The 11,498-nt window shown below is 35.1% G+C and overlaps 1 protein-coding gene across 2 annotated transcripts in view; it reads right to left on the reverse strand.

Annotated features, from left to right (window-relative positions):
* Positions 1 to 10,869, reverse strand: part of LOC111265999 (uncharacterized) — a 67,359-nt gene extending 56,490 nt beyond the window's left edge. For both annotated transcript variants that reach the window (XM_086970749.1, XM_086970750.1), the window contains exon 1: positions 10,524 to 10,869. The gene's annotated coding sequence lies outside the window, so the exon portion shown is untranslated. The remainder of the gene's footprint in view (positions 1 to 10,523) is intronic.
* Positions 10,870 to 11,498: the final 629 nt, after the last annotated feature.

Raw genomic sequence — 11,498 nt, forward strand, 5'->3', positions numbered from 1 at the left:
ATATGTATAAATAAAATATTTTTAATATTTAAAATAATATTACTGAATGAAATAGGCGTCATTTGAATGACAATCTTTTCCCATATTTCTGCTAACACCATAATCTTATTATTGTTGAACATCTGTGATTTCAGAGTGAAAAATTGCAACAAGTGATATTTGCGTCCCTTCATTAAAACTAAGCTGACATAATTAAAAAAGTTCTGCAAAGACCGAACAAGATAAAAGTTTTATGGTGCAAGATCTAGGCCGCACGGCGGATGCGCTAGGATTTTCCATCTAAATTCTCTCAATCTTTGCCGGATAGCTAAAGCTATATGCGGTCATGCATTGTTATGATGGAATGTTGTCTCCTCTGTTTGTAAGTTGCACTCGATTTTTTTCAATCGTTTGTTGTAGCATTCTTAGTTTTTGATAGTGGGGGGTTCGTAACCTTAAAGCTATCTAGCAAAAAAAAAGGCTAATATCTTTCCTACAATTCAATATAAAATTTTCATATATAATTATCTTTCACACGTAAATGCTCATTAGCAGATTGGAACTGAGTAGGAAACAGCTATTTTAAGTCATTTTCTTACACTGTTAAGCCTACCCTGCTAGAGCTGACAACTGCATCTAAAATGTCCTTATCTAGTATCAGGTACGCGAATAAATTATTATTATAATGAAAATATATCTCAAATTTCTACTGCACGTTACACTGTTTCGTTCAGAATCGCACGTTTTTAAATGGCCAACATTTTTAAACCAAGTTAGCAAACTTAGAGTTTTTCAGTATACTTTCAGGCGTAACGTTTTATTAAAACAATGCTATTTTCCACAATATTAAAAGAACTTACTTGTGAGAACTGATTTCGCTAATTTAGAAGCTGCTTCGATATCTACTAAATTAAGTATGTGTTAGGAACATTTATCAGCAACGTTTGTATTGGTGTCTGTGAGAGTATATCAACAATAGCTTAAAAAAGCTAGCGTAACTCTGTTTCTAGCTGTAACCAAGCAATCATAGTTGAAAATTTTATACCGTTATTTTATTATTTGTAATAAAAACAGGTGTAAAAAAACTAAAGGCAAATGTGTATTGCTTAAAATTATTGACTCGATGCACTAAGCAAACAACAGACAAATACCAGAGAAAGCACTGCGATAAATACATATTATTCGAAAAAAGTAAAATTTAATGTCGTATAACATATTGAAGCATTTCTCATTTTTAATCAACTTTTATACGTCTTCTAGTTCTTTATTCTGACATTTTAGAACGCAAGAGGAGTATTTTAATGGTTATTCGTTTTAGCGCGAAGTTCTATACCTTAAATGAATATCTACATATCTAATAAAAATAATGATTGCTTTAAAAAGATCGTAAATGCTAAGGGTATCCAATTACAATATGCTGCGGGCAGTTTAATTGCAAAACAAAATAAAAGGATGTAAGATATGAAAGGCTTTAGTGCCTTTGGATTAAAGAATTAAAGAGAGAATCTAAACCGTATATAACAATATCTATTTGAGTACACGGAGTTTTTTTAATTCGATTACCAAAACTACGGTAAAATATTAGACGAAAATCACGTTTGACGACTTTCACGGCTGACTAACATTACATTCTCTGTCTCCTGCTTTTTGTGTATTTAAATAGGATCCCCATCGACATTGCTTGCTTCTGAGTGTTTTCTCCAAGGAGTTTCAACCTGTCCAAACAAACAATAAAAACTGTTTTTGCTTCATATCCTTAATTTATCCTACGAACTACCACAACTTGATATCGTGTTCGTGACACCTACCCTAATTAATATACATATTTTGTCAATACGTTAAGTAACGCAAAAGAAAAACGTGGTGTTACTTAAACGCGACGGGTTCGTGCATTTTCTATCATTTAGTTGTCAATAGAAAACAAAGTCTACGTAAATCAAAGGCGAAAGAGGCCACGATGATACTTGTTATTCCAAACTTTTTTTCAACCTGGTGGGTCTCTTTGTTCTACCGCAAACGAGAAGTGGAATATAGAAAATAAGAAGTTGGTGGAGAAGATGCTAACGGGGAAGTGCAGAGAAGTTAGCAAGGCAAAAGGAGGACCTAAAGAAAGGCAAGAGAGAGTAAGATGAGATCATCGTCCATCTATCTAGTAATTATAGTAATAGCTGGTATATACGTGTTGGGTGATGTGCTGTGAATTGTCAATAGATTTAGTTCGCTTTTAATTTCTAGCCGCGACTTCCCGGATCTGCTTTACATGTTTATCAAATAGACACTTGAGTAGTCCTCCCAAATCAGCTAATAGAGAAAGAGGGTTACTGAATAGAGACAGAAAGGGGTGACAAATAAGGCAACGACAACTACAATAACTGAACATTATCAATGCTGTCAGCGATGATGGCTTTACTTGCAATAATAAACGCAAAAAGGCATAGATGGTCTTCGGTCTTTATTGCTGGTGTTGGGAGTATCAAAATACATTTGTTGATCGTTGTTCGTGCACCTCCTCTTGCATTCCTATCATCATTATGATCACGCACTTTTTCTTATTAGCTGGAACCGTGTTTATTATTTTTTTTTTGAAAATTAACTTTTAACAAGTTTTGTAATGATCAATCTTAGAACGATTAAAAACTATCCTCTTGCTTGCGAATCCTGTGTGGTCATACGGGACCAAGTTAAGTTTGTGGTACGTAAAACCATGACCACCACTACTGTCAAGTGCAGGGCCTCTAATTTTTATTAAAGCACTTGATATTTTTAGATAAATCTGAACTTGAACAAACAGCAAACGTGGAGAACGTTTCACAGAAAAAAAAATCGATTTGCTTCGCTTGATTTCGCCTTAATCGATTTCAATAACAATTCTGGAAAAATGGATTACATGCATGGTATAGTAGCTAAATGTAAGTGAGGGGCTGTGAAGCCTCGGTGCGTACATCTACAATACAAATATGCGCAAATGCTTTGATTGCCGACCTGCTACTATCGTTGCTGATGCGGGACTTGGCCAGTAACAGTAACTTACTTCGCAATTTTCTACTGCAACACTTAGAATTCAGTCACATATTTTACATGAGAAATTTGCCAGCATGCTTTCCATTTCGTAGATCGTTCCTTTTTTAGAAGCAATATAAAAATTAAGTTACAACGGGAAAAAAAAAAAACTAAAAAAATACCAGTAGCTGCCTGCTTTAGATTTAGGTCAATTTTAATGGCTACAGGAAATTATAAAATGAACCACGCTTTTAAGTACCAGGCTCTTCTACTGGAAGTTGATGACCCGCAGCTGAGGCAATCGATGACATTTGTTTGTAGGAGTCTCTGACAACAACAGATAATGGCTTTTTTACATCGAGTGTTATCAACGATGTGGCCGACCTACTCGTTTCCTAGAGTTAGCTCAAATTAGCTCGAGTAATTTCGTTTTCTATAGCCTGATCTAGGGTAAATAGAAACAAGGGATGGCAATGGCAGTTGCGACAGTGACAAGATTCTTCCAAACCTCATTCATTTTTCACATTTCATGTGTTATACAGCAAAAGGAAGGGCACGCAGAAGGGCTGGTACACGTGAAACCCAAGTAGAACAGGTAGACGATTTTCTTTAAATCTTTATACTTCTCCATTCTGAAGCATCTGTCTTCGATTAAGGCCAATTTAAGCACGTATTCATTATTGGCATAAGATGACAGCTTGTAATCATCAGGGGCATTGCTTGTCTACTTGTAACTGTAAAGTGCAGCAATTTCTGATTCCACCTTTATTTCAGAGAAGTCAAGCGTATGGTGTCAGAATTTATCTTAGCAAAATATTGTGGATTTTATGAACATGACGTACTTCGAGAGTGCCTTAAGGCTTAATTTTTCAAGCTTACAAAAAAGGAACTAAGCCAAAACATAAACAATTCATGTCCAGTTGACGAGTCATAGCCTGCATCATATCAAAAAAAAAATCATTGCAATTTTTAGAATTCATGTTTGTGTCTCCCACAATAGATGACTTATTAGATGGAAAAGCCTGACTTTGCAAGTAAGAAATCAACGGCATCACGACTATGTGATACAGTCTAAGTCTCGACTATCCAGATAAAGGACACGAAAGTATTCGAATCTATTTTTTTATTTGATCAATTTATCTTGCAAAAAGAGGACAAATTTGCTAAAGTATTCCGCGTTAGCGTGAGGTAATTTAACTGCATGAATATAGTATATCTGCACAATTTGATTTTATCTAGATGGTTTATATATTAATAATGTGTTTACTTTTCGAAAAATTTGAACCTCCTGAAAATGATAAATTCCCTACGAATGTGCATATTGTAGTAAGTAAATAATAGTGCTTATAGCTATAACATTCTGGAGTGTCTTAAAACTCGTTCAACTCGTGCTTGCTTTTGGATATACAATCTAGATATTACCTGAGTCAATCACGCAATTCAATAAAGATAAACCTTCATGGTTTATCTTTATTGAATTGCGTCAAGGGAAATTGAAGATCTGTTGTTAATTAATGGTATTGTTTATCGCAATAATTGTGTCACTCATCCCACACAAGCAATTTTATTCCGAAAACATTGACCCGACAAATAGGCTGACGCAACTTGGAAATTAAAAGCAAATTTTTTTTTGCCGGTTGAGGTACACATTTGTGTAGATTAATTTATAAAACATTCAAATACACAGAGTCATACAAAGAAAGCGTTTTTTCGTCTTCAGACTTTTTCATTGCCAAGAGGCTCTCAGCAGTATTAACTGCATACGTAAATTTGCCTTGATTGAGAGTCACTCCAGAAAAGAATCGATTTTCTGGTTACAAAATCTTGTGGACATACTATGTAGCTGGCGGATAAGAAGAGCATCGTTTACTGTGAATTTCTGAATCTTGATTAAAACTTTGCAGAAAGTATTTACTCTGTGCAGCTCAAAAAAAGTTATAGCTACGCTGCGCGAAAAATGCCCTAGCCACTTAGCAAGAAAAGGCATTACTCTTCTGCAAGACAACGCCTGGGCACAAATTTCCGGTGGGAATCCTGGGTTTGTTCACTCACTCCGCTCCCGCACTCCCCAACTATCGTCTATCGTTAAATGTACAAGATGCCTTGACGATCACAGAGATCGTTTCATCGCAAAGGACTACATCAGAAATGCCGCATTTCCGTATTTCGAGAGCTACAATAGCAAAGTTATTTATACATGTTAAGAGAAATTATTTGTGTTAAATAAAAAATTTCTTATTTATATTTCATGCATTTTTAACCTTGAAAAACGTTCTTTGGTTCTGATACTCATGCTGTCAGGATATTTTGTAATAGCTGTTGAGTATCATTGAGTCCGCATTACTAAGACGAAACTCAGCCAGGTGGTCAGCACAGCGTTCTACCACTGACGATTTTTAAAATTTAGGAAGATTTACTTAAAGGAAATTACCTTATTTAAAAACACAAGAGCCGGTCATAATTGTTGTGTCAAGTCGATTTTCCCTTGTGAAATCACGTCGGAAAAGTCGAATATGCTCTATACGTCAGAAAGGTTGCGTATGTAGTCCATACGAAGGAAATTTTAAATACTGGATAGATAACAGAAAAAATTCAATGTTTGAGAAGTTCAAATTAATTTTTGATAACCTCTAGCTTTTCGAATATTCTTCCAAAATTTTTCACATCTGACAAACTATGATAAGCTTTTAGCTTCGCTTATTTCATTCTTTTGTATAAAAAGATGGCAGATTTTTACCAATTCTTTTCAGTCCTACTAAACTGTGGAAATACATAAAAGACTAATGCTAATCTAAGTAAGAATCTTAAAGAATCGTCATCGCTACTGTGTTTCCGAGGCGAACTTTAGATCGGTCCGTAGATCACTAAATTTTCAGTTTCGATTATATGCGGTTTATAAGAATCACGAAATTGGCTTTTTAGTTTAACAATTAATGTTTACCGCTGTTTCGTAGGTTTAAGGCTTATGTCAGTGACATTGTGTTACATGTTGACGTGGTACTACTACTTAATATTTCTAAGCTCTGTTTTTAGTACACAAGTGTAATGCAGCTTTGAATGATTATAACAACATACTCTTTCGTAAACGTTTTCAGCAAACAGAGAAAACATCATCTTTCATGGAAACCGAAAATTGCTATTTTCGTGTTGGGTTACCTTCACAGTGTTACAAAAACTTGGTTTTGGAAAAATACCCAAATTCCTATTTCTATTATTACTCTTGTAATATCATTTAGGATTCATGCGCCTAATAAAGTCTTTGATTTTTTTGTTGATAACTATGGGATACTTTTCAAAAGCGGGTGCCTATAATCTATAGTTATGCATTGCGCTCAGGCGTTGCTTCATTAGTTTTGGCTTACACGTTACTCACTTTTTTTAATGAATGGCTAGCGTTCCCTGGTTAATTATATTTTTTTTTCTAGTGAAAAATACTATGAAAGGCGTTAGAGATTACTATCTTAAATGTACAATTCTCATATAATAACCTCGTTTTCATAGTTAGATGTTATTGCTGACCTCAATGTATTATAAATCTATTTCTGCCGCCAAGCGCAATTACCAGAATGAACTACAAAAGTTAGGTTTTGCATTACCTTGGAGGAGCAATACTACCCTTGTAACACCAATCTAATGGAACGTCACCAGTAGCGATTTGTATAGAATGTTGCGTGCTGTATTGAATTTCTAAACTTTTGTTTAAAACACGTGTTTTTTTTTTAATTTAACTAACTGTAACGGTTCAACATTTCAACCGAACTGGCCTTTAACAATTCAAAGTAATTGAAAACCGTCCTGAGAATCATCTTTACACTAGACGGCTTAAGTTTATTAGCGCTATGTGTAGACGTAAACAAGAGACTTGGCGAAGATACGAAAAAGTTAACATAAAAAACTGATTCTTGAAAGGGGATTAGCAGTTACTCCTGCGCAAAGAACATTTTATTACTACTATTATTATTATACAATATGCTTAATATATTGCTATAGTAATATTGATTAATCACTGTAATTAATTTGACACTGTAATTGCCTTAGGCCAGGGCTGATCAGCGTTGCTAACTTTTTACACAGTTTACCCATTTTGTCGAATAATGTTCATATTCTAATACGTGGATATGGTCGTTTTTAGCTATTATAGCGTACACAGCAATACAGAAAGCGCCTGGCTACTCAAGTTTTCAGCATAGATTGCTGCTGAGGTTCGCAGGGTTTGGCTGTTTGCCTCGACACAACTAGAAACTGAGAGACCCTCCTGTTAGCGATATCTATTTATAACTGCTTTATGAGACGAAACGAAGGAATAGGTAAAGCATGATATTTATGAATAGGGATCGTTAACGAATGGATACTTTTCAGCATCTTAAACATGGTTTTCAAATTTAATGTAGTTGATATGTTGCATCAATATCGCCATAGACATTAGAAGAAAATTTAATTCCATTCGAAAACCACACATAGGCGAACCATATCGACAAAGGAAATACAGTCAGCGATTCTACACCACTTACGGAGAGTTTATTATCATTTATACGACTTTTCATAATCAGTGTCATAAATAATTAATGTTTGTATATTATATTTATACCAGTTATTTACGTTTTGTGCAGTTTTCCAAATGAATTTAAAAATGTTTTTCTTATTCATCTGAGATTTCGGCCGAAGAATCACTGGATTCAATACAAAGATATAGCTGGCGATTATTTTCGGAGTAAATAAAGCTTTATAAGCTTTTCCATCATCGATACTATCTCCTAATTATTTTTAGCTTTCACATCATTTTGTGCTACTTGATGGAAGGCAAACTTCTTGATCAAACGACCATAGAATCTAAACAATCTAAATTGGTTCTTATTGGTTGATACTTACAAACTGAAGAAACCGACTTTTGAATTATCACTGCTAGTTAAGTTTCATCTGTAATTAAAAAAATTGTTTTTTACGACCCAGTCCAATCACCCTTCCGATCCAATAAAGCATTTATGAGTGACAAAGTGCAATTGTGATAGACAAAGAAGCTATCTGTACGCTCATGGTTTGTAACGTAATTGGTTAGTAAAGGTATTCACTGATGCTGTATAAAATTATATATCTAAAATGGCTGCAATGTAAGTCGCCTCTGGATTTAAGCCATATTTTTGCATTTGAAGGAGCAAAAAAGAAAATAAATTATTCTAGAATATAAGCCGAGAAAAAAGAAAACCCCGGTGATCATTGCCGGAAGATTTACGAAAATATAATTACCGGTACAAAATATCCATATAAAATATACCGTAAGACGTACGTATGTAATTATCTAGCGTTATGGAAAATAGTCGTTCAGTAGAAATATTGGTGCTATAAGTTTCCAATGCTAATGAGAGTAAAGGTTTACTTATATCGACACCGCTATGTCTAAGTTAATATTATAAATTAAATGAGTTATTTATTATATTTTTAATGTTTATTATTAATAATTATTATTAATATTTTATATATTGAATATAAATTGATAGCATTATAGTAATCCTTTATAATTCCCTATAGCGAGGTACACAAGCCTACGGCACATGTTTCAAATAAAAACTACGCAAATATACTTCATAAAAATATTTGCACTAATATATATATATAGACGTGTTGTATGCTTCAGGTGAAAAGGCTTGGCTACCCGACAACGCGAGTGCAAAATGGGAGAAAGCTAAGAATTATGTAAAATTGAAGGGAAATTACATAAATTGGATGGATTGGATATGAGCAAAAATAGTCGATAAACGGCGTATTTACATCGTTTATGAAATCGAAAGACTTATTTATCGATCCCTCAACGACTGAGTGCAAGTAGGAAATTGGCTTTATATGAAACTGCTATTACTCATCTCGGGCTAATTTCTTACAAGAAAATGTTATCGACGGAAGAACTTGAACGTAAGTAGTCTGATCGGGTTAACAATAACAGTTGTCACTAGTGTACCGGCTCATTCAAACAATAGGTTTTGTATGCGTACCAAAACAAATTCTACAAAACTACGTCAATATTAGATAATACCTCAACAGATCCTTGCTAAAATTCTCCGGTCAAATGTGTAACTTGTCAATCTCAACATTTTTTATTGCTGAAATGCGCTTTGTTGATTTCGAAAAGTGGCTCTTCTAGATTTATTAAATCAAGAATGTACTGCTTTATTATCTAAAACGCATCACTAGACTTACAGTGTCAAAAATGTTTGCGAAACTCATGTTACTTTCTAGCCTTTGTTTTTACAGGATCATTCCTACCCACAAGGTTGTTAAAACATGGTTAGAAAGTTCAAAGTTTATCAGTCAAGCATACGTAATAGATGCATGCATTGGTGCTATATTATGATTCGAAGTAGGCAACCCAATTTATTAATTTACTAAAAAGCTTATATGAGTTCATGTGCGCCAGTTTAGCCCGTTGCTCATTCATGTTGACCAGCATAAATTCCATTACACATCTACCCACAATATAGCTGACTCATTCTATACCCAAAACAAGCAGTGGGTTCTTAGCGAAGCTTCGACAGTCAGTGGTTTCTGTTCTTGACAACTTCATGAAATTTGTTTGATACATAAATGTAGAAGTTATCTAATATATATATATACATATAGTTTGCCCACAATATACATCCCATTGCTTGCATTTGTTTACTTGGTTGCCCGTTCCAACGCCGCGATGACCAATGGAAGCTGCGTTAGCCACCTGATAACTAATTTTTTTAACTGACTTACGTGAATGCATGCACCATACAGATCCATTCTCCACAAAAAATCATGATAAATCATGAAAAAGGTAAATTCAAAGCTAATACTAATTCGTAATAATGAAGGACTACCGTAATACAATCAAACAAAGCTAACAAGTAATACAACAAGTAGTAAACAAGTAATACAAAGCTTGCTTTGATTACTTTTTATTGTAAAAAAAAGTTATTTTTTGTGCATTTGTTGCATGTCTATTACTCGTTGTTTCTCTACCGTTATTTAAATCAATTTTAAGTAAAACTGCTTATTAAAGAAAGGAATACATTCATGTACGGTTTTGTCCATTTAAGAAATTGCTGACCTAATATACAAGAGATGTAAAACATATTCGAAATGGTCTCTATCAATAACATTTGGCACTTAATGGAGGCAAAAGTTGTGAGATTTCGTCTTTGAATTTCTTCGTAATTTTTGGACAACTTGTGCAACGCATGTGGCCTTTAAGCGGGAGCGAACAACTGGTTTTTACCCGTACGAATACAGAGAGAAAAAACAACTTTAGCGTTTTGCTGGACGGACGTTATTGATTCGAAATACTCAGGCGCAAATAAAGCTTCCTACTTTTATGGTTCATGCTTAACTATAATGAAGGTTTTCGCGCTTGGTTTGTGCCTTGGATTTATTCCACTGGTTTATATGGGCAGATAAAACTGACTGCCAGGGAATAATCTATTTTTGAAGACTGTTTGTATATGTGTACAAGTTTTGTACCACAGTAACGCGTGTCACGTTACGATCTGAAAACACGTAATAAATAACGAGTTGAACACTGCACTTACCAACAGCTGGTGACGCGCGGGTCACTTGCAGTCGGTGCAGCTGTGGATTGCCCCGCGTGCAACTCCCCTGAAAATGGTCCCGTTAGAGCTCTCCCTCAAGCCGACAATGACGCACGAGTCTCTATGAATCCGGTCGAGTCTGAGCGAGCACTGATCCACAAGTGTGTGTTCAGCCAGACCTTTATATCCTCCCCTAATATGTGACGTCACTTTCTCTTGGCCAATAGACGGCGTCCTCAATGAGCTTGTCGGCCCGCCCATGGATTCGCTGGCTCGCACGATGACGGCCGTTCGGAGCAAGCGTTGAAGTGTGCAAAGTTGGCAGCGCCTTTCTCGCTTCGGTTCACTAGCAACAGCACTGCAGTACACACGATAGAATTATATCTGCTGTCTAACCTAAAAGGCTCTAGTTGAGATCAATCGAAAGCTATTATCGACCTTTCATTTGTCTTGTTTGATTGCACTTTTTGACTAAGATGCAAACCAGACAATGTCTGGTTAACGCTAACAAAGATGGTATTCCTTTCAATGTTTCTATCTCACTTTCCTAGCTGTTTTACACGTGATAGTATTTTAGATAGCTAAGATCATCATGATAAATAGCAATATGTTACTGATTTGGCTTCTTGCTCGAAACCACTATATTGCTGGCAGTCCATGTAAAATCGGTACCAGTAATGCTCTTATGAAAACCTGTTTCGAATGCACCTCCTGTGGTATATTAGTGAGATACATGCTAACGTCGTAAAATCATTAATGTGCATTTTAAACGCTAAGTCTTTAAACTTGGATGATTATGCTTTATTAGTACTTAAAGTACCCGCACATGCTCACTCTTTCTACGAAATTCGCTAAAGCGTCTTTACATGGTTTAACATATGGTGGACAAGACACACTCGTCGTTCAGTAATGAGTACCCTTATTCAGTCTACTGATTGTATCATGTAATAAAAACTAAACGAACCCCACAGGCTT

The sequence above is a fragment of the Varroa jacobsoni genome, unplaced genomic scaffold (assembly GCF_002532875.2).
Source record: "Varroa jacobsoni isolate VJ856 unplaced genomic scaffold, vjacob_1.0 scaffold_1039, whole genome shotgun sequence".
Classification (NCBI taxonomy): Eukaryota; Metazoa; Arthropoda; class Arachnida; order Mesostigmata; family Varroidae; genus Varroa; species Varroa jacobsoni.